Source organism: Pinus tabuliformis, chromosome 7 (assembly GCF_031772625.1).
Source record: "Pinus tabuliformis cultivar Carrire ecotype Pingquan chromosome 7, CPIR1, whole genome shotgun sequence".
NCBI classification, from domain to species: domain Eukaryota; kingdom Viridiplantae; phylum Streptophyta; class Pinopsida; order Pinales; family Pinaceae; genus Pinus; species Pinus tabuliformis.
Window position 1 is genome coordinate 1,478,393,288 of NC_142293.1, and position 20,871 is coordinate 1,478,414,158.

The following is a 20,871-nucleotide window of genomic DNA, read 5'->3' on the forward strand; positions in this document are numbered from 1 at the left end:
ATGGAGTCCCTATTTATAATAAAATAAAATAATTACAATAATGATCTAGGTGGATATTGGTGGCCACACACCGACTCCACTTGGAACCCTAGCATTGTTACCTATAAGTTTCCTATTTTCTAGCAAAGTTTCTTATTTCAGCAATTTTCTATTTTTGGTGGTTTTTTAGGTCTTGAACTTCCAAAGCCATTTTGAGGCCCTAAACGGCATTTTTTGGGGAAATAGGAAAACATAGGTTAATATTGATTTTTGTAGTCTAACATTTTCATCCTCGAATAGAACTTTCTAATGGGATATTGTGCACGCCAAATAGAGGTCGTATGCTAAAGTTATGACCCCGGGAACTTAACATTCCAACTAACCCCATCATGGACCACAAGTGTTTGGCCATTCATGTCCTAGGGTTGGGATTTTGGATGTTTAAGGTTTCCCATTGTGTCTTTATAATAAAATTTTCTATAAACCTCATTGTAACACAATTTAGAAGCCATGTAGTCGTCACATCTCTTCTCAAAGATAAGATACTATCACCAAATCTAGTATTTTTTTTTCATTTTGAATGTAAATAGTTTCCAGTGTTTGTTATTTATTAATTGAAGTTATGTTTCATTGTATCTCTATTTTTTTTAATCTGCATTTATTTTATTTCATTCATAAATCCAAATCAGTGGTATGAGAGCGGTCCACTCTTTCTCTGTTCTTTTGTGCATGTACCCAATGAGTTCAGGGTATAAGGAGTTGGGAGTAGAACTGGTTGAGACCTTGCAATACTGGTCTCACTGACCCTAATGACCTTACATCATGGAAGAAAAGAAATATGAGGGAGTAGGATATCCTTGCAAATGTTTTTCTCGAACAAACCCTCGAGTGAGGAAAGAATGAGACGATGGATAATTTTTCCTAGATCCTTTGATAGATGCCAATGGGTGAAGCATCTTTATCCAATAGTCACTTCAAAGGCACAACCATATTTAAACTACATGTTAAATTTTAAATTCCTATATTGAAGGCCATATAGAAGTAGATGCTCTAGATAGATGGTTAAATATGATGGTAGGATATTTTTCAGTCCATAATTTTTTGTTAAAGAAAATATTACTTTTTTCAGTACTTATGGCTCCACCCCATGTCAAGAATGTTGGGAAACTTACTCTGAGTATAGGGACAAGGAGGAAACCTCACTAAATTTATTTTCACCTTCTCGGGACTCTTTCCGAGATGCCATTAAGGAACAATATTATCCTGATGGGAGCTATGAAGTCAAGTACATAAAATGGACAACCCTATAGAAGGAAATCTACCAAGAAGTGTCAAAGTTCAAAAATATCTTTCATACCCTAGGCACGATGTTGGGTATCAAGGAATCAAAGACACATTTGTTACTCAAGTACCATGGCTACCTGCGCATATACATCTAGGTAGAAATGGAGTTCCCAGACATCTCCTTGCTTGGTAAAACATACTGATATGATGTTAAGATCAAGAATAAATTTAAATAGAAGAAGCGAGACTTTCGATTTGTGGTCTTGAAGCAGGTAAATTTCATGTTTAAACCATAGAACAAAGGATAGAACCAAGATGGAATGACCCAAGACAACCCATTGAACCCATCAGTGAATACTAGCATTGGGAAGATGACAAAAGACATAAGGAAGTGGTGTAATGTTGGGTTGTGTTATATTCTTTCCACGACCAGCTGCCCTAGTAAATCGGGGTTTAGAGGGGGGGCAGTTAGCTCCCCTCTGCAGGCTCTAGGGCAGCACCCTGGGGAAATTTTTTTTGGACCCTATATCAGGTGGGGGGACCTACCTATGGTTTTGTGCATGGTTTTCACACATGGTTTTGGGCGGATGGTTTTCGGTCCATGGTATTGGATGCTTTGGCATGTATATATATATGTATTGTAACATTGAAAGGAACATAATGAAAAATCAAGCTGGTAGTCCTGGTTTTGGGATCCAGAAGAAAATCTCTATGTATATGTGTTTTATGTGTCATGCTCTCACATTGTTTATTTTCTGTGTTTTAGAATTCGTATGCAGGTAATTTCTGTATGGGGTTAAAACCTACATTTGGTATCAAGCAGTTTTGGCTTCAAGGGGACACCTTTATTGCTGAGGGGTTTGCTCAGGCCTATGGTAGACCCTGTTCAGTGGGATATCTTTGGGATCAATTCTAGTGGTGAAAGAAGATGGCGAGTGGAAAGATAGAGATTGAGAAATTTAATGGTCAGAGTTTTGAGTTATGGAAACTCAATATGGAGGATCTGTTGGTAGATAAAGATCAATGGATCACGGTAGATCTGGGTACTAAACTAACGAGAGTGTCCGATGAAGAATGGAAGAAGTTGGATCGGAAGGCAAAGAGTACAATATGATTGTGTGTCTCAGATTCAATATTGTTGAATGTATCAGGGGAAGCTACGACTAAGGCTTTGTGGGACAAGTTATGGACTTTGTACCAATCTAAGTCTCTAGTGAATAAATTGTTCCAACGAAAAAAGCTATATAACCCGAGGATGAAAGATGGAGACTCGGTGACAAAGCATTTGAATGCATTTAATAGTATGGTAAGTCAGTTATTATCTATTTATATTAAAAATTTATATGAAGATAAGTGCATCAGTTTGTTATGTACTCTTCCAGATTTATGGGATAGTTTGGTATTGCAATAGGTAGTAATGCAATTGCCTTGTAGTTTGATGAAATAGTCTCATCCTTACTGATGAAGGAGATGAGATGGAAAAATATGGAGGGCCAGAATGGTGGTTCCTTGTTTGTATGAGGAAGGTCCCAGAACAGAAACAAAAATAAGTTATCGAGTGGGAGATCTAAATCTCCAAGAAAACTTATAAAGGTGTGTTGGAAATGCGGAAAGGAAGGGCACTACAAAAGGGAATGTAAATCTAAAGCTTCAAACAAAGGAAGGGATCTGATGATGCTCATTCTACAGAGGCGAAAACCACCTCAGATGAAGGTGGGGATGTGTACTTGGCTTCTTCAAGTACACATGTAGATCATGAGGCATGGTTGATTGACTCAAGTGCATCCTTTCACTTCACTCCCCATAGAGAGTGGTTCTACGAGTATGAGAAATTTGATGGTGGTGATGTATTCTTTGGGGATGACAGGAAGGCTAGAGTTATTGGTCATGGAAAATTCAAGTTGAAGTTGCAAGGTGGAAATATTAGAACACTTCTGGGTGTTCTACATATTCCTACATTAGCTAGAAATCTAATTTCTCTAAGCAAGCTGGATGACGCAAGTGGAAAAACAGTATTTGAGAAAGATACCTGCAAGATGGTTCAGGGAGCACTGGTATTGATGTGGGGAGTTCGGATTGGAACTTTGTACAAGCTACAAGGTAGCACTGTTGTTTATGGGTTCAAGAGTTTTGTGGTTCCTAAAAGTGGAGTAGAAAATCTAGTGGTCTTTGGAGAAAAGACCATGCTATGGAATCAAAGGCTTGGACATATTGGAGAGAAGGGTCTTAGAATACTTCATGGTAAACGTATGGTAGAAGGTATGACTAATAGATCTCTAGATTTTGATACTCGTGAAAATTGTGTATATGGGAAGCAGAATTGGGTAAGTTTCCCCTCTGGTGGTAAGAGGGCGAAACAGATATTAGATCTTGTACACAATGATGTGTTTGGACCTGTGAAGGTTCCATCACTAGGTAAGTCTGTGTACTATGTATCATTTATAGATGACTTCTCAAGGAATACCTAGATATATTTCCTTAAGAAGAAATCTGAAGTCTTTGTTAGGTTTAAAGAATTTAAGGCTCTGGTGGAAAACCAGACAGAGAAGAAGATAAAGGTGTTGATGAAAGATAATGGTGGAGAGTTTTGCAAGAAGGAATTTGAAGAATTCTGTAAGAAGTGTGGTATAGTGTGGTAGAAGACTACTCCATACACACCTGAGAAAAATGGAGTTGCAGAAAGAATGAACAAGACATTGATGGAAAGGGCAAGAAGCATGGTCAGTGGTGTTAGGTTAGGACATGAATTCTGGGCAGAGGCGGTTGAGACTGCATGTTACCTGGTCAAAAGATCACCTTCATTAGCATTGGAGGATAAGACTCCACAAGAGGTATGGACTGGTAAGAAACCCTCTCTTTCACATCTGATGGTATTTGGATGTGATGCATATGTACATGTTTCAAAGGAGAAAGGAACAAAATTGGAGAGTAAATCTAAAAAGTTCATCTTTATTGGGTATAAGTATGGTTTAAAGGGTTATAAACTTTGGAACCCAGTAACAAGGAAGGTTTTGTATAGTTGAGATGTGGTGTTCAGATAGGTGAAAGATGTTATTAAACATGAAGTCCAACCAAAGGAACCTAAGAAGATAAAGTTTGAGCTAAAGGAGGAAAAATCAAACTCTACAGTAGAAGAGGAATCAGAAGATGAACATATACAAACTCCAGTTGTGAGAAGATCAATTCGAGAAAGAAGGCAGCCAAAAAGGTATAGTCCATCTGCTTTCTATTCAGAATTTTCTTTATCTATTACTCATGATGATCCCAGAACTATGAAGGAAGCAGTAAATTCAAAGGATGGAAAACTCTAGAAAGAGGCCATGGTTGATGAAATGGGATCTTTTCACAAAAATGAGGCTTGGGATCTGGTGGAGTTGTCAGCTGGAAGGAAATCCATTGGCACCAAATGGGTGTTCAAGAAGATGACAAATGCAAAAGGAAAGGTGGAGAAATACAAAGCTTGGTTGGTAGCAAAAGGTTATTCCTAGGTGTCGGGAATTGATTTTGGTGATATTTCTTCTCCTGTTGCCAAGGTAGCTTCTATTATATTACTTTTATCTGTTGTTGTTGCTTTTGATTTTTAGGTAGAACAGATGGATGTGAAGACAACGTTTCTTCACAGAGATCTGGAAGAAGAGATCTACATGAAGCAACCTGAAGTCTTTGCGGTGAAGGGTAATAAAGAACTGGTATGCAAGTTAAAAAAGTATTTGTATGGGTTAAAACAGTCACCAAGGATGTGGTATCAGAAATTTGATACATTTATACAAGGACTTGGATTCACCAGAAGCAAATCAGATCACTGTGTGTATTTTAAATTAATTGGTGACCTGTTATTTATCTGTTCTTATATGTGGATGATGTGTTTCTGGTTGGAAATGGCAAAAAAATTATCCAGGATTTGAAGACCCAATTATCCTCCAAATTCAACATGAAAGAGCTTGGTGTTGCAAACTATATTTTGGGCATGGAAATTAAAAGAGATCGGGCAAAGAGGAAGCTCTGGTTAAACCAGAGGAAGTATGTCGATATGATAATGCAAAGGTTTAATATGCAGGATATTAAACCTATGAAGGTTCCTATTCCTGTAGGTGTGAAGTTATCTACTGAACAATGTCCCAAGACACAAGAAGAGGAAGAGGACATGTCCCATGTTCCATATGCAAGTGCAGTTGGCAGCCTAATGTATGCGATGGTCTGTACTAGACCAAACATTTCATATACAGTAGGAGTATTGTGCAGGTTTATGTCAAAACCAGGGAAGGAGCACTGGACAGCAATGAAGCGGGTTTTCAGATATTTGCATGGCAATTGTGATTATGGTTTGTGCTACCAAGGAAGACCAGGATTGGAAAGAGTTTTGGACATCCATGGATTTGTTGAGGCAAACTGGGCTGGAGATCTGGATTAGAGAAGATCTAAAAGTTGGTATGTGTTTAACCTATTTGGAGGTGCAGTCAATTGGATGAGTAAGAAACAATTTATAGTGGCACTATCAGCTACAGAGGCAGAATACATGGTAGCCACTCATGCAAGCAAGGAAGTAGTTTGGTTATAGAGGTTGTGTTCAAGTATGGCGCTAGTATAGGGAGTTATAAGGATAGACTGTGATAGCCAAAGTGCAATTTTCTTGGAAAAGAACACTGCTTACCATTCAAAGACGAAGCACATTGATGTCCAGTATCACTTTGTGAGGGATCTGATAGAAGAAAAAAATGTGTTGTTGGTAAAGGTGGACACTTTGAAGAATACTACAGATGCATTGATAAAATCTGTGAGCTCTGAGAAGTTCTCTTGGTGTAGAGAAACAATGGGCATTGCAGGGTTGGATAAATGACTAAGCTCTCATGTGGCCCCCTGTGGAAAGAAAACAACAAGTGGGAGAATGTTGGGTTGTGTTATATTCTTTCCATGACTTGCAAACACTGCCTGGGATCTAGATCAGAGACTGAAAAGCAGAATTCGAGAGGCTAACATGATGCTGACAGATGCACAACACCGCGCGTGGTTCATGGCATCTTTAACACCACACCTGAGGATGGCGTTATCGTAGCAGAATCTTTCAACCTAGGTAGAAGCATTGGAAATAGCGATGAGGTTGCATGAAACTCCAATATAGGATCTTGGGTTGGGAGTCCAACAGATCCACATGAAACTACAAAACCTATGCTTGGAAATGCAAAGTCTAAAGCGGGACAGGGCACCCCGGCCAGAAGCGCGCGAAGAGGTGTGGTGCATAAAATGTAAAGGCCATGGCCACGATAACGATCATTGTCCGATATTCGCGAACCCTGTGGCAGGAGGGGGACCAATGCCATTGAGACCAGAGGCACAGGTTGGGCCAAGTGCGGCACCTACGCTCTGGTGCGTGATATGTCAGGTAGGAGGGAAGCACACAATGGACAACTGTCATCTATTGCAGAAGTTTATGCAGATCCCCCAGTAGCTATTTTGAAATTTATGTAGATCAGTAGGCCACGATGAGCAAAAATGTCAAAGTTATGAACTGTTGATGGACCGAACACCTATCTACAGGATGCAGATGGAGACGCAAGGCCTTGATCCAGCCGCAGGGATGGTACGTGCTGGATTTCAAGGGTGAGGTTTAGGACGAGGAGTTATGGGGCCAGGAAGGGGACGCGGACAACTAATCTGTTATAACTGTGGAGGACCAGGGCACTACGCTCGCAACTGTACCAACGGGACTAGAATATTGTGTTCGTACTGTGAGTAGTTCGATCTTGAAATGATAGATTGTCACATGCTGATAACACAGATACACGAGAAAAGGGTAGCACAACCTACACCAATGCAGAATATCCAAATGATGAGGTCCAAACCATGCAAGGAAGACCCCAACGTGAACATGATGCTCAGAAGTGGCACAACCACAGGGGAAGATAAGGGAAAAAAACCCAAGGAAGATACATGGGTTCGTAAGGCCCCTACAAAGCAACCTGAGTTTGACTTGGAATGCGCAAAGGAGACATTTATGGAAGCTAAGAAGAGCTTCGTGGAGGCCTCTACTTCAGGTAGTAAGGATCACACTTAGCCAAAAATGGATCCTTCGATGCTAACTACCTTTTTAGAGACATGCATGAAGCTACTACAGGACAATAAAGCAGTTAAGGGATTGCAAGAGCTGATAACTAGGTGCGTAGGTTTAGGCGAACCATGCATGGTCCGAAAACTAGGAAAGCATGCTTTGCACACCAGGTGGGAAATGCGATTGATGGCGCAGAGTGGTGACTATGAGATGGATCAGGTCATTCTGGACCTAGGTTCAGATGCGATTGTGGTACCTAAATAGACCTGGGAACGCATGGGCAGGTGATGAGCCCAAATTTGGTAACATTTTGGGCTCATTTGGCCTAACTACCTTTGCTCAATCCTTCATTTTTCATAACTTATGCATCATTTTTTAGTATGTTTATGTCATTTGTACGAATAAGGGTAGTCACTATTCCTAGATGGCTAACACGTGCTCATTTCAGGTTTTTTTGACACATGATTGGAACAAAACTGAGCAGATAAGGACCAGGAGATAGCCAAGATGGGGTTGAGGATTCGTAGGAGGGTTGTCCACAGCATTAAATGGCCTTCCTTAGGATCTTCACCCCCAACTTCGAGCTCCAGCAGCCACCACAACCGGATTTAAAGACAGCCAAACAGATTTTGAGGAAGTAGCAGTTCACTTCTAGTTTGGTCAGCGAAGCCCCACTAATTTAGGAGGCCAGCTTGGGGCCTCAAGATGTATAAATAATAGGGCTTTAGCCTTCGAAAAGGACTTTTGAAACATTGTTGCACATCCTGCATTACGAGCTGCTAGCTTAGTTTTGCTCTTTTGTAGCCATTATTGGCATGCTATTTGACTTATGATTATTTTTTTTTAATGGAAAGCAGTCAGATTTGATCTCAGTTTTGAGCTTTTAAAGGAGCCATAGCTCTCGGGATTGGGCCCAACCTGAGAGCCTAAGGCCTCCTTCCTTTGTATTGTTATCTTTTCTTTCAGCATTATGGTTTTTATTTACATGCATTTGAAACACAGTTTGTTGAATTAGATTTCTTGGTGTGGTTAAGTAGGTCATTGGTAGAAGATAGAGTTGCTTTAGCTGTTTAGAATAAATTGAAGAGATTGGAGTTGATAAAAGTTCCAGAAAAGGGTTGCTTTCACACTCATTTTCACCTCTTTCTAGGGGCTGGAATTGCAGACAGTGCTACCCACCAAAACATTGGTTTACGAGTACATGCAATTTGTGGTGCAATATTTTTGTTTGTAGGAGTTGTCCATGCGTTCAGACCTCTTGGAATATTTCCTTGCTTCAGTACTATACATGGTTTTCCTTAAGAATAACGTTGCTGTTCATTGGTTCCATTAAACAGTTAGGAATGTTTTGATTATATATAAGACGTGGAGGAATTTGATTCAGTTGCACTGTGCAGTGCTACTCCCTCACTCTCTCATCCTTCTAAGCTGTGCCCAGGCCAACTACTCATCTTCCAATTAGATCCCTTGTCTCTCAGCCACTCTACCACCCACGTTTTCCCACCTTTTCGGCCTTTCATTCCCTCTACCCTCCTTTAGACAAACCAGCTTAGCACACCCCCTCATCATCTCATCTCTCTGTCACTAAGGCATTACAAATCCCTCTCCTACCTCCCTATCCACCCATGCAGCTTCTTCCACTCACCCATCACCCAAAAATCCGATTGTAGAACATCCTGTAGGAATTACTAAACATCCTGTAGAAGTTCTGAAACATCCTGTAGAACCCTTGCAGACTTCCTGTAGAAGCTCATAAACGCGGCCTCTTGGTAGCCAAACTTTGTGAGACTCTCTGGAAGGGTGTTAGGGACCCCTTAGACCCTCTCTGAACTTTCCCAACCTTTTTCAAGCCTTCCTCCTCCTTGAGCCACCTCTGCACAGTAAAAAAAAAACTAGTTAAAAGCACATGCATGATAATTCTAATAATTGAAACAAAAATACAAAAAGTGTTTTCTTCAGATAGAGGTAGTCTAAACACCTGCATTTCACCTTCATAGAAGTAATGGCATCGCTTTCAGTAGTTTGCACCCCCATCTCTGCATCAGTAAGACTAGCTGGTAGAATTAGGGTTTGCTAGGGTTTGCGTTTCTTGTTGGCTCTCAGTTCCTTTTTGCAAATAGATTAGCTTCTTTTGATATTAGCTTTCGCCCATCAGTTCAAAAGCTTCTTCTAAGAGCTCATAGAAGTTGGCTTGAGCCCCTAGCGGACTTGTGCCAGCTGACCAAGTGACAGCTGCGACAAGAGCTAGTACTTGTGCATACAGCACCGTCGCTTCCAAGTTTGTTACGAACTACCGGGTTGATAAAACTAAAGAAGGAAGCTCCAGGAGTTGTAGCATTATTGCTACAATACTGGAGCCCACCATATTTTTGGCGCCGTTGCCGGGGAAGCGTCAGAGTATTAGTGATTGTTGCTTTTCTTCTACTTTCCTACTCTCGCCCTCTGCTAAGTAGTATTTCATTTCCATTCTGCAATTTTCTTTCCGCAAAAGTAGCATAGACATTTCCTGCTTTCATAGATTAACATTTCAATTCCGCAATTTCATTTCTGCAAGCGTAGATTAGCATTTCAATTCCGCAAGCGTAGCTTAGCATTTCATCTCTGCAATTTCATTTGAGAAAAATAGATTAGTTCTTTCATGCTTTCATTTCAATTCCGCATTTCCATTTTAGCAAGATAGTTAGTTGCAGTTCAATCTGTTTTAGTTTTGCAGGTACCAGAAAAAACAAAAGTAATCAGAAGTCTTTTCATTTCATGCCTCGTAGAAATCGAGATAAAAAAGGCAAATTCTTACCCAACACCCCCACCACATCACTGAGTCACCCTTCTCTCTTCTTTGGTGACAGTGATCCAGAAGAACCTATAGGTGAACCTCCTGAGATATACGAAGATCCTATAGCAGAAGAAGAGTTAGAGACCACTCCATCTGAAGCTATGGCTGACAATAGGGGAGAAGATGAGAGAATTGAAGGTGCCTTCCCCATCCGAGAGACCAATGGAGACATGAAAATGAAGAACATCAGCCCCTCCGCTTTACCTCACTTCCATGGACTAACTACTGAAGACCCTGATACCTTCCTGTTTGAGTTTGTCGTCCTTTGTCGAACCTATGACTATACAGAGGATGAGTAAAAATTGAAACTCTTCCCCTCTACCCTTAAGGATGCAGCACTACGCTGGTTCATGGGCTTACCTGGGAACAGTATCACCACTTGGGCCCAGATGCAGCAAGCTTTCAATACCAAATACCGGGACTACTGTAGGTCCAAGGAAACCAAGGGAGAAATCTTTCAGATGACCATGGGGAATGATGAGTCTTTAGAAGATTACGAGGAAAGGTTCCAACTCAGCTATAAATGGGCCAGGTGCACACTTGACCTTGAATCCCTCAAGTTGGTCCTGCTCCGAGGAGTCCCTGAAGACCTCTTAGATACCCTTCACATGCTAGCTGGAGGAGATATTTACCAACTACCTTATGAGGACATAAAGATTGTGTTTAGAAACCACTCTAGGGCAGCCCGAAAAAGAGGTAGAGGAAACCTCCTCTCAGCTGGTATTCCTTTCTCCAAACATGAGTTTGCAAATCAATTAGAGGACCTCAAGAGTGAGGTGAGACAGACCATCGCCATGCAACTTGATACATTCCGAATCCAGCAGAAGAAGGAGGAAGCTGAGAGGGCTTTGGCTATCTTCTGCCCTAGGTGTACAAGGAAACACCCTAAGAACGAGTGCCCATTACATTCAGTGGAGGTATGTTTTGTCTATGAGGAGGACCACCCCACAAACCAATGTCCTACTTTACCTAGGCTTAAAGCCATGTATCAAGGGACAGAAGCGCCCACTGAACCTCTCTATTTCCTTAACCAAAGAAGGCCACATGGACCTAGACCTTACCAACAGGGGATGCAAGGGACACCCCAAACCTATTACAGCCCCAACCAATCTGCTCCTATGCCTTCCTGGGGACCCCCTGTTCATCCTTCCTGGTCTATACCTCCTCCATGGTCTTACCCACCTCAGTACCATACTTAGCCCACTACTCCTTCGTTTCGCTCACATGCCTAGCCACAGCCTCAGTGGAATGCACCTCAACCAGGGTGGAGGCCCTAGTACAATACTCCTCCTGCCATTTTGCCTCCACCACCGGCTCAACCACAACCATTACCTCCTGCTCCTCCAAGGCAACCCCAAATGCCTGCTCAACCGAACCCGAACCCCAACAACAGACAGGCCCAGTAGGTATATACTGGGGAAACATCATGCCCTACCTATGCTGTGGAGATCCAGGAGATCAATCTGCGATCTGGAAAGACTCTTCCGGATCGCCAACCTCCTCCCCCAGAGGACGAGGAAGATAAATAGGAAAGTGAACCAAAGGCTATTCCACCCTTTCCTGAGAGACTAACGGCCACCACACAACCCAACCCAGAGGAGGATGAGCTTCTGGGGGAACTCAAACAGTTGTGTGTGAGAATACCACTTCTCCAAGCCATCAAAGATGTACCAATATACAACAAACTAGTTAAGGAAAAGTGTTTCAGACACCCAGGCAGGCGAAAAAGAGATGCTTCAACCATCAATGTCATGGGACAACTGTCGGATCTTATGTTGGGGTAGGCCATCTACCCAAAGTATCTGGATCCTGGGAGTCCTGTAGTGGATGTCCACATCAATGGCACCATCATACCCCACACATTGATTGATCTGGGGGCTGCCATTAATGTGATGACCAGAGATACCATGCTCAAACTCAACCTTCAAGGTTCCCTGAGAAAGACCTCGACAGTCCTACAACTAGCAGATCGCTCCACTGTGATTCCTGAAGGGATTGTAGAGGATTTCTTGGTCTCTGTCGACTCTTGGGAGTACCCTGCAGACTTTTTGGTTCTGCAACCAAAGGCAAAGCTTACTGGATACCCTCTCATTTTGGGAAGGCCTTGGTTAGCCACTGCAGATGCTTACATCAGCTGCCGTGCAAGAAACATGACCATCAAAAATGGTCCTATGTCCAAGCAGCTAGTCCTGTACCCTCCTGCCCAACCCTTATTAGAGCATGACTTACCACTTTGGTTGGAGGAAGGAGAAGAGGATGAGGTGTACTCAGCACCTTTGTGCACCCTAGACACCACTAGGGGAGGCCTCCCAACAGAGGATGATTTGATTGAGACCTTGATCCAGACTCCACCTCCCAGTGCATTGTTCTTAAAGGAATTGGTGGAGGTTGCCCAAGCCAGCACCTTAGTGGACCTTTGTGTGACCGACCCTGTCACTCCCAGAGTAAAAAGTGTGGAGTTCGGTCCTGAGAGAACGTTAAAGATCAGCTCCTCCCTATCTCCTTCCCAAGAAAAGGAGTTGTGTAGTCTGTTAGCCAGTCATCTAGATGCTTTTGCGTGGAACTATAAGGAGATGAAAGGAGTTCATCCTTCGGTCTGTACCCATCACATCTACATCAAAGAAGACTGTAAACCGGTTAGGAAACCCCAAAGGAGAATGAGTCCAGCCCTTAAGGACATCGTCAAGGAGGAATTACAAAAACTGTTGGATGCCGGATTCATTTACCCCATCTCGGATAGCGAATGGGTGTCCCCTTTGGTGTTGGTTCCCAAGAAAAACGGGAAGTGGAGAATCTGTGTGGACTACCGAGAACTGAACAAGGCCACCAAGAAAGACCATTTTCCTCTACCCTTCATAGACCAAGTGTTGGATGGACTGGTAGGAAAGAAGTTTTTCTCTTTCCTGGATGGGTTTAGCGGGTATAACCAGATCCAAATCAGCCTGGAAGACCAAGATAAGACCACCTTCACTTGTCCTTGGGGTACCTTTTCTTACTGAGTTATTCCCTTTGGACTAGGCAATGCTCCTGCCACCTTCCAGAGAGCCGTCTTGAGCATCTTTTCTGAGCTGGTCCATGATTCGGTGGAAATCTATATGGATGACTTCACTCCTTATGGGTCCAACTTCCAGGAAGCATTGTCCAATCTGGGAAAAGTCCTAACCAAGTGCATTGAGATGAACCTATCCCTTAGTCCTGAAAAGTGTGAATTCCTGATGACTGAAGGGACCGTGCTAGGCCATACCATTTCTTGTCAAGGATTACAGGTGGATCCTAACAAAATTGCTCTCATCAAGAAGGTTCCACCTCCTCAGAAGGTAAGAGATGTTCGAAGTTTCTTAGGATTAGCAGGATATTATAGGAGATTCATTAAAGACTTCAGCAAGCTAGCCTCGCCATTGTTTGGCCTCTTGGCAAAAGATGTTGAGTTTAAATGGACTGACGATTGTCAGAAGGCTCTGAATGAATTAAAGGACAAGTTGGTGTCTGCCCCAATCTTGAGAGGTCCAAACTGGGCCCTACCTTTCCACATCCACACTGATGCCTCGAACAAAGCCATAGGGGAAGCCTTAGGACAAGTTGAACAAAAACTTCCATATGCCATCTACTTTGTCAGCAAAAACTTATCCAAGGAAGAACTGAATTACACTGTAACTGAGAAAGATTCTTGGCCGTGGTCCATGCACTTAACAAATTCCGACATTATATCACTGGATATCAAACATTTGTGCATACTGATCATGCTGCAATTATATATTTAATGAATAAACCGGATGTGAATGCTCGTATTATTAGATGGTTACTTTTGTTGCAGCAGTTTGATTTGACTATTGTTGACAAGCTAGGTAAGGAAAATGTTGTTGCTGACTTTTTGTCTAGATTGGATTTACCTGCAGGAGAGGATGGGACAGTGGATGACCAGATGCCAGATGAACATCTGTTTGCTATCTCAATACTCTCTCCATGGTTTGCTGATATAGCAAACTACCTTGTCTCAGCACAGTTTCCTCCGCACCTATCCTCAAGAGAGAAGAGCAGGATCATACGGAAGAGTGCCTCATTTACTTGGATCAGGGGCAACCTGTTCAAGTTTGGCCGTGATCAGATCTTAAGGCGTTGTGTAAGGGAGGAGGAAGTCTTTGATATCCTCCTAACCTGTCATGACGGGCCTTGTGGAGGACATTTTGCAGCCAAAAGGACTGCCTTCAAAATCCTGCAGGCAGGCTACTGTTGGCCCACGCTTCATCAAGATGTCAGAAGGTATATCAGCCAATGTGACCGATGCCAAAGGATGGGGAAACCGACTCCAAGGGACGAAATGCCTCTCCAACCTCAAGTGACTCTTGAGCCATTTGAGAAGTGGGGTATGGATTTTGTGGGTCCGATCAATCCTCCTTCGAGGCAAAGGTCTTACATCATTGTGTGCACAGACTACCTAACAAAGTGGGCAGAAACCAAGGCAATCAAAGTAGCAACAGAAGAAAAGGTGGCTGAGTTCTTAAGAGAAAACATCTTCTACAAATTTGGCTACCCAAGGGAGTTAGTCACCGATCAAGGAAGCCAGTTCATCTCCAACTTAATTGAAGACCTACTCGCTCATCACAAAATCAAGCATAGGACTTCCACCCCCTATCATCCTCAAGCAAATGGGCAAGTGGAAGTCACCAATAGAGCATTAGAAGGGATCTTGACTAAGGTGGTGAGCAGCAGCAGGAAAGATTGGGCAGATCGCCTGGTTGAGGCCACATGGGCTTACAACACCACTTGGAAGACCACAACCGGCTTCACACCTTATGAGCTGGTCTATGGGAAGAAAGCTTTGTTGTCAATTGAGTTTGAATACAACACCTTGAGGATGGCAGCTCAGCTGGACCTGGATCTCAGCCATGCCCAACAAGAAAGATTATTGCAGCTGAATGGATTGGATGAGCACCGAATGCAGGCCCTTCTCCACTCAGAAGTGGTTCAACTTCAGAGGAAGGTGTGGCATGACCAACACCTCAATGACAAGCAATTTCAGCCGGGAGATTGGGCGCTGTTGTATGATTCTAGGCATAAGGATTTCAAGGGGAAGCTGAGAACCAGATGGCTGGGACCATATGCAGTGGAAAAATGTAATGACAATGGATCTGTTCTTATTCGGACCATTGATGAGGAGGCCATCCCTATGCTTGTCAATGGGCATCGCCTAAAGATCTACAGAAAACCTCTGTCAAGGCAAGAATTCATCAAAACTGTGGAAAAATCAGTGTTGGTCATAGAGAAGGGTTCTGCCTCTGTTTTGGGCGTACCTTGAATATCTTGAAAAAAATAAATAAATAAATAAAGATCCTTGGGTGAAAACCTTTCTGAGGCTCCCAAGGCAGGTGGTAGGGGTGAAAACCTCATTAAGGCGTCCCGACTATCCTTCTGAAAATGTTTGAAAAAGACCCTTGAGTGAAAACCTCTTTGAGGCGCTCGAGGCAGATGGAAAGGGTGAAAACCTCATGGAGGCGCCCTTGCTATCTTTCAAAAAAAAAAAAAAAAGAGAAAAAAGAAACACAAAAAAAAAAAAAAAACAGCGAAGGCAAGTTCACAATATGGCAGTGCATGCAGGTTGCAGGTATTCTATGCAGGAAAAGAGGCCCCTCAACTCAAAGACAAGGGTCCCTACTATGCTACCAGGTGACCTCACCAGCACCCCCTCCGGAAACACTCATCTTCTCCAAGGTCTGGGCACGATTTGATCACAGTTTAGCCTTCTACAGGAAGCCACAGGACTTTCTACAGGAAGTTCTGTATTTCTACAGGAAACTTCCTGTAGAAGTTTTGGACGGCCCAGAACCAATTGTGTGGGGAGATCTAATGCCCGAGGTCTGACACGGAGGCATGCAAGCTGATATTTTCTCCATCACGCACTGCTGTCACCTCCTTCTACCACCCCAGTTGCCATGCAATGAAAATACCTGCACAGTCAAAACAGAACATTGAATTATCAGAGGAAGCAATTCTCAAATGAAAAAGTTGCAGAGACACCATGCACTACTTATCAAAGCCATCCGAGGGCCCTGCGATCGTGACTATGATGCCACCGTCTCCACTGTCTCAGCGTGCACCCGAGGAGGAAAAACTGCTATAGGACATCCTACAGGAATCCCGTAGCAGTTCATCCAGCTAGAGTGTACACCATCAAAGCGCTTGCAACACATAGAGCGGGCACATGCACCACCCGCAGCCGAGTCACAAGCTTCGTCATCAGTAGCAGTCTGCAAGGAAGGACCCCCGGGCCTGTGCAAATAGCAGCAACAAGCAAATCCAATCACCCTCGTCCCGAAACCTGGAAACAACGTTGCAGCCACACAGGTAAGTGCCTCGCCCTTTCTTTCGTCAAATTACATGAATAATACTCTAGAATGTTTGCAAGTGTGGAAATGAATGGGTTGAGCAGTCGGGTAGCCATTCAACTGGCCACCATGACCAGTCAGATGGTCTAGTCAGATTTGGAAAGTGGTGGTCATGGCAAGCAAAACGGGTAAGGGACACGTGAGAAGCATCCATTCGGGGAGAAGCGGCGATTTAACGGAAATGGCGGCGGTAGATCTGCGGGGAATGATGCAGCAGTCAGGGATATTTGCAGTGAAATGAGTAGGTGACGTCGTCCAACGGTCCGGCAGGGACATCTCACCCCCACGCCACGAGTTCGGCCGGGATTCAAATCCACCGCCTAGATCGTCACTCCACTCATTTATCACCAGCCGTTTTGCAATCAAGTAGCGTCCGAATTTCTCTGAAGCTCATTACTCCAAGTCCTCGGCTCGTTCAGACGTCTGGTGGTGGCACAGAAGGAGCAGAACCACTGACGTGCTCTCCGGAACCTATGCGCAACTTCTACAGGAAGCTGCGCTACAGGAAGCTCACCGCTACGAAGGAAAGTTGGTCTATTCACGTCAAAGGTGGCGAATTGGAAAAGGTAAGCCTGAACCTGTTCCTCCCATGCAATTGGTTTAAAGGGTGGCGAAGTTGATGTCCTCAAAAATGTAAAACTACAGTCTTCCTTTTGCATGAAAGTTGTCGTCGAAGCATATGCGGGGTTTTCTACAGGATGTGGTGTGTAATCGAGCCCCTGTCAAGGCTCATCTGTAGCTAGCCCAGAATTCACGAATTGTGTGCGTGACAGAGGCGTAGTTCTACGCTCTGTCCCAAAGAAATCCGAAAGACCATCTTTTGATACGCACCCGCCACCTCCGGCTAACATAGCAGGCTTTCACCATGCCAGGCGGATTCATCAGAAAAGAACCGACAGACTCCAAGAAACTACGGGAGAACCCGGAGGTGGTAGAATTGTTCACTCGGGCACGATGGATGTCGTTCTGCGACAAACTTCAAGGCTATGATGATGAGGTGGCAGAGGAGTTCCTGCGAGCGTTGAAACCAAAATAAAAAACGCTGGCCATTGTTAATTTCAGGGGTTTGAATCTCAGACTCACCCCACAATTCATCAGCAGGGTCACTGACCTCCCAATGGGGGTACCATGGGACAAGGAGGAAAGGAAATTAGGCCAGAAGGCTAAAAAGGAGTTCTTCCCTCCGGAGGAGCAATTCTCAGAGGATAAGAACGGGGTTCGCAGAGCTAGCTTACAGCCACTTTGGAGTGAGGTCAGCCTCCAAATTATGAAATACATCACATGCGAAGGACGGTTCAGCATTGTATATGGGTACCATTTCCAGCTACTCACTGAATTGAGACACCAAATGGACCTGCCTTCAGAAAAAAAACTAAGTATTCCTTACTTCCTCCTGCAGTCTATGACTGAATGTGCCACCAAGTTAAAAGAGGGCACGCCAGACCAGGTAGCCCATCATGGGCTCATTAAACTCCTCGTGGAGGATGCACTCCACACCTACACAGTTCCGCTCTCGTGGGAAGCCTTCTGAAATCTGACTAAGGATGGCGATATCAAGATGTTGACCGAGGAGCTCACCACCTCCAGCAGCGAGGAGAAGGAGCCAGTACACACAGAGAAGAAAGGGAAAGGCCAAGAACCCGCGGCCAAAGCACCGAAGAAAGAACAAAAGGGGAGGCAAGAGAAACCCCAGGTTGCCGAAAAGGAGGGTGACAAATCCACATTGACACCCAGAGAGAAAAGGCTACAGAGTAGGATGGAAAGAACTGAACCCGTCCACGTCAGTAAAGGCACCTCGAAAGCAGCCTCAACCAAGTCAAAAGGCAAAGCACCCTCAGTCAAACAAGCTAAAATGGTGCCACCTGTTTCTACAGGAAAACCAAAAACGGCTTCTACAGGAAGCCAGAAATCAGCTGATACAGGGCCTTCTACAGGAAGCCCTGAGAAAGGAAAACCAAAGGAAAAGAGAGCCGAAATTCTTGCAAGGGAGGCAGCAGCCGTGCTGGCCACCCTCAGTACACCTCCTAAGCCGAAGGAAAAGCGAAAGAGGGAGGCCCCTCTATATTTCAAAGCCAGGAGAAGTGTGAGAATCAAAACGGGCAAGCCCCAACCTCCATCCAGCAGCCCAATTACTATAGAAGATACCCCTACCTCACCAAGGGAGAGGTCCCCCTCAAAAATATCGGTCACTTATGAGCGGGGGAGCCCGAAGACAACTACTTGGAAGGAGAGGATGGACCGGTTGGCTTCAAAAGCCCGGCTACAGGATGCTGAGGCCGCTCTATAGGAAACACTAGCCCAGCTTAAGGAGACAGAGAGGATGGAGGGAGAGGCACCCTCATCACCACTTAGGGAAGACAAAGTAGAGCCACCAAGGGAAGAAGAGAAAGAGCATATTCCAGAACCAAGTCCCCAGCCAAGCTTGAGCTCGTATTATAACTTTTTGGAGGCTGGGAAAATTATTCCACAAAAATTCACCGTGCCGCTTTTCTTTGCGTTGGAGGAAGAAAGGGTGAGAACCCACACGTGGATGAAAATAGATAAATCAAAAGGTGTGGCAGATATAGGCCTCTTGGAGGAACAACTCAAGCAGGCAAGAAAGGAATTAGCTATGGCTAAACACGTGGCAAACTTGTTATAGCTCCAAATCTCACTCTTATGGTTTGTGATGCTGCACTCATGGCCTAGGGCAACCCCTCCTTCCAGACCTGGTCCTAAAATTTAAAAAACAGTGTTTTATCCCTTATACGCGACATTGCCCTGAGTTAAACGCGTGTACACGCGGGTCTGTGTATACCCAACCCGCATGTATGTATTAAAACACTTAAAAAAATAAATAATTCCTTATTTTCGGGCGGAGATCGCGGGTTTTACCTGCTGATCACCTGTTAGTGCCCGTGGCCCAACTGTTCCCAACCAACTCCTAACTAAAAAAACTACTTTGGAGATGGTATAAAAAGACATCAAAGGGAAGGCCTAAGGGAGAGAGAAAAGAGAGCAAGATTATTATGCTGAGATTTTCCCCTTAGACCAGGTCTGAAGTCCTTGGTGCCTTCTGCACTTCCCCCACTTTGCATAGGAAACCCTTGTTTCCATGTGTATTGGTGATCATTCATCCTTTATATCACCATTGAGTAAGACTTGGAAGGAGCTCTTGTTGGAGGCTTGAGGCTGGAACGAATCCGGGAGGAAGCTTTGCTTGGAGCCTACTGAAGGTGTTTCAGGTGAAATCTTTCCGTTATATGTACTTTACTTGCCTTTATATAAAGAAACACGTCTTGGTTCCCGAAACAATCTTTCTTTGTGCTTATGAGATTCTTGTTTTGAATTCTTATGCAAGTAGTTACTTAAAGATTTTTATAACTAACTTTATAGCATGAATATGGTTTAGGTATAAGTATTTGTCCATGTACTGCTGTGTTCTTTGATTTGTTTGTTTTACAGGTCAAAGGAGAAGAAGGGAACTCCGAGAAGGGTTTGGACCCTAAAGGCCTTCTCGAACGTAGGACCTTAGGTACGTACCCTCAACATTAGAATTTGCTTACAGTAAAGATAATGGCGGTGTGTGTGTTTCTTTGAATAAGCAATTTTCAGTCTGGTAGAGTCTTAACCCAAAGGACCCTAGGGGTACTTTCCCCTCAACCAGAATTGGCGACTCCGCTGGGGACAACACTCTTGTTGTTCCTAGTTTGGGTAGTATTCAAGCCAATCAAGGCTCAGCCCCTCTGTTTGCTGGCTCTGACTGTCTGATCTGTTCTTGAACTCTAAGCTTTTCCAGTTTTTTCAGTCTGTATTTTTTATTTTTTCTTGAAAATCTTCAGATACGCTATTTTGTTGGATTACAAAAGTGTATATACGCAAGTTTAACTAAGTGAACCCGCGTATACGCAGGTTTCCTCAGTTACAGTCGCGTGTACACGCACTCTGCACATCACTGCAGGCGCGTATATTATAAAATTTTCAAGATTTATAAATTTTCTTTTTGCTGAATGTTTGTCTGGTGGTTTGGGTCAGTTTGAAGCAGTCATTTTCCAGTAACAGTCCTCTGTTTAACAGGGGGCATCTTGTTCTGAACTCTCTCTAGTTATAAGGAGTATTAGTCTTGTTTTCGTTGATTGCAAGCGTCATTGTTTTTTGACACACAAGATTTCTGGTTAAGAATCTTGACTGCTCTGTTTTGGCAGAGTAGGAAGATTGGATTCAATCTTTGTGTTCATTTTGTTTTGGTGACCCTTTTGTTTGCTTAACGAAACCATTTTTGTGACCATTTGCTCCTTCGTTTCGGGAAAGTTGTTTGTTACCATTTTCTTGAAACTTGTCTTTTGATCTTTTGGACTTTCATTGCT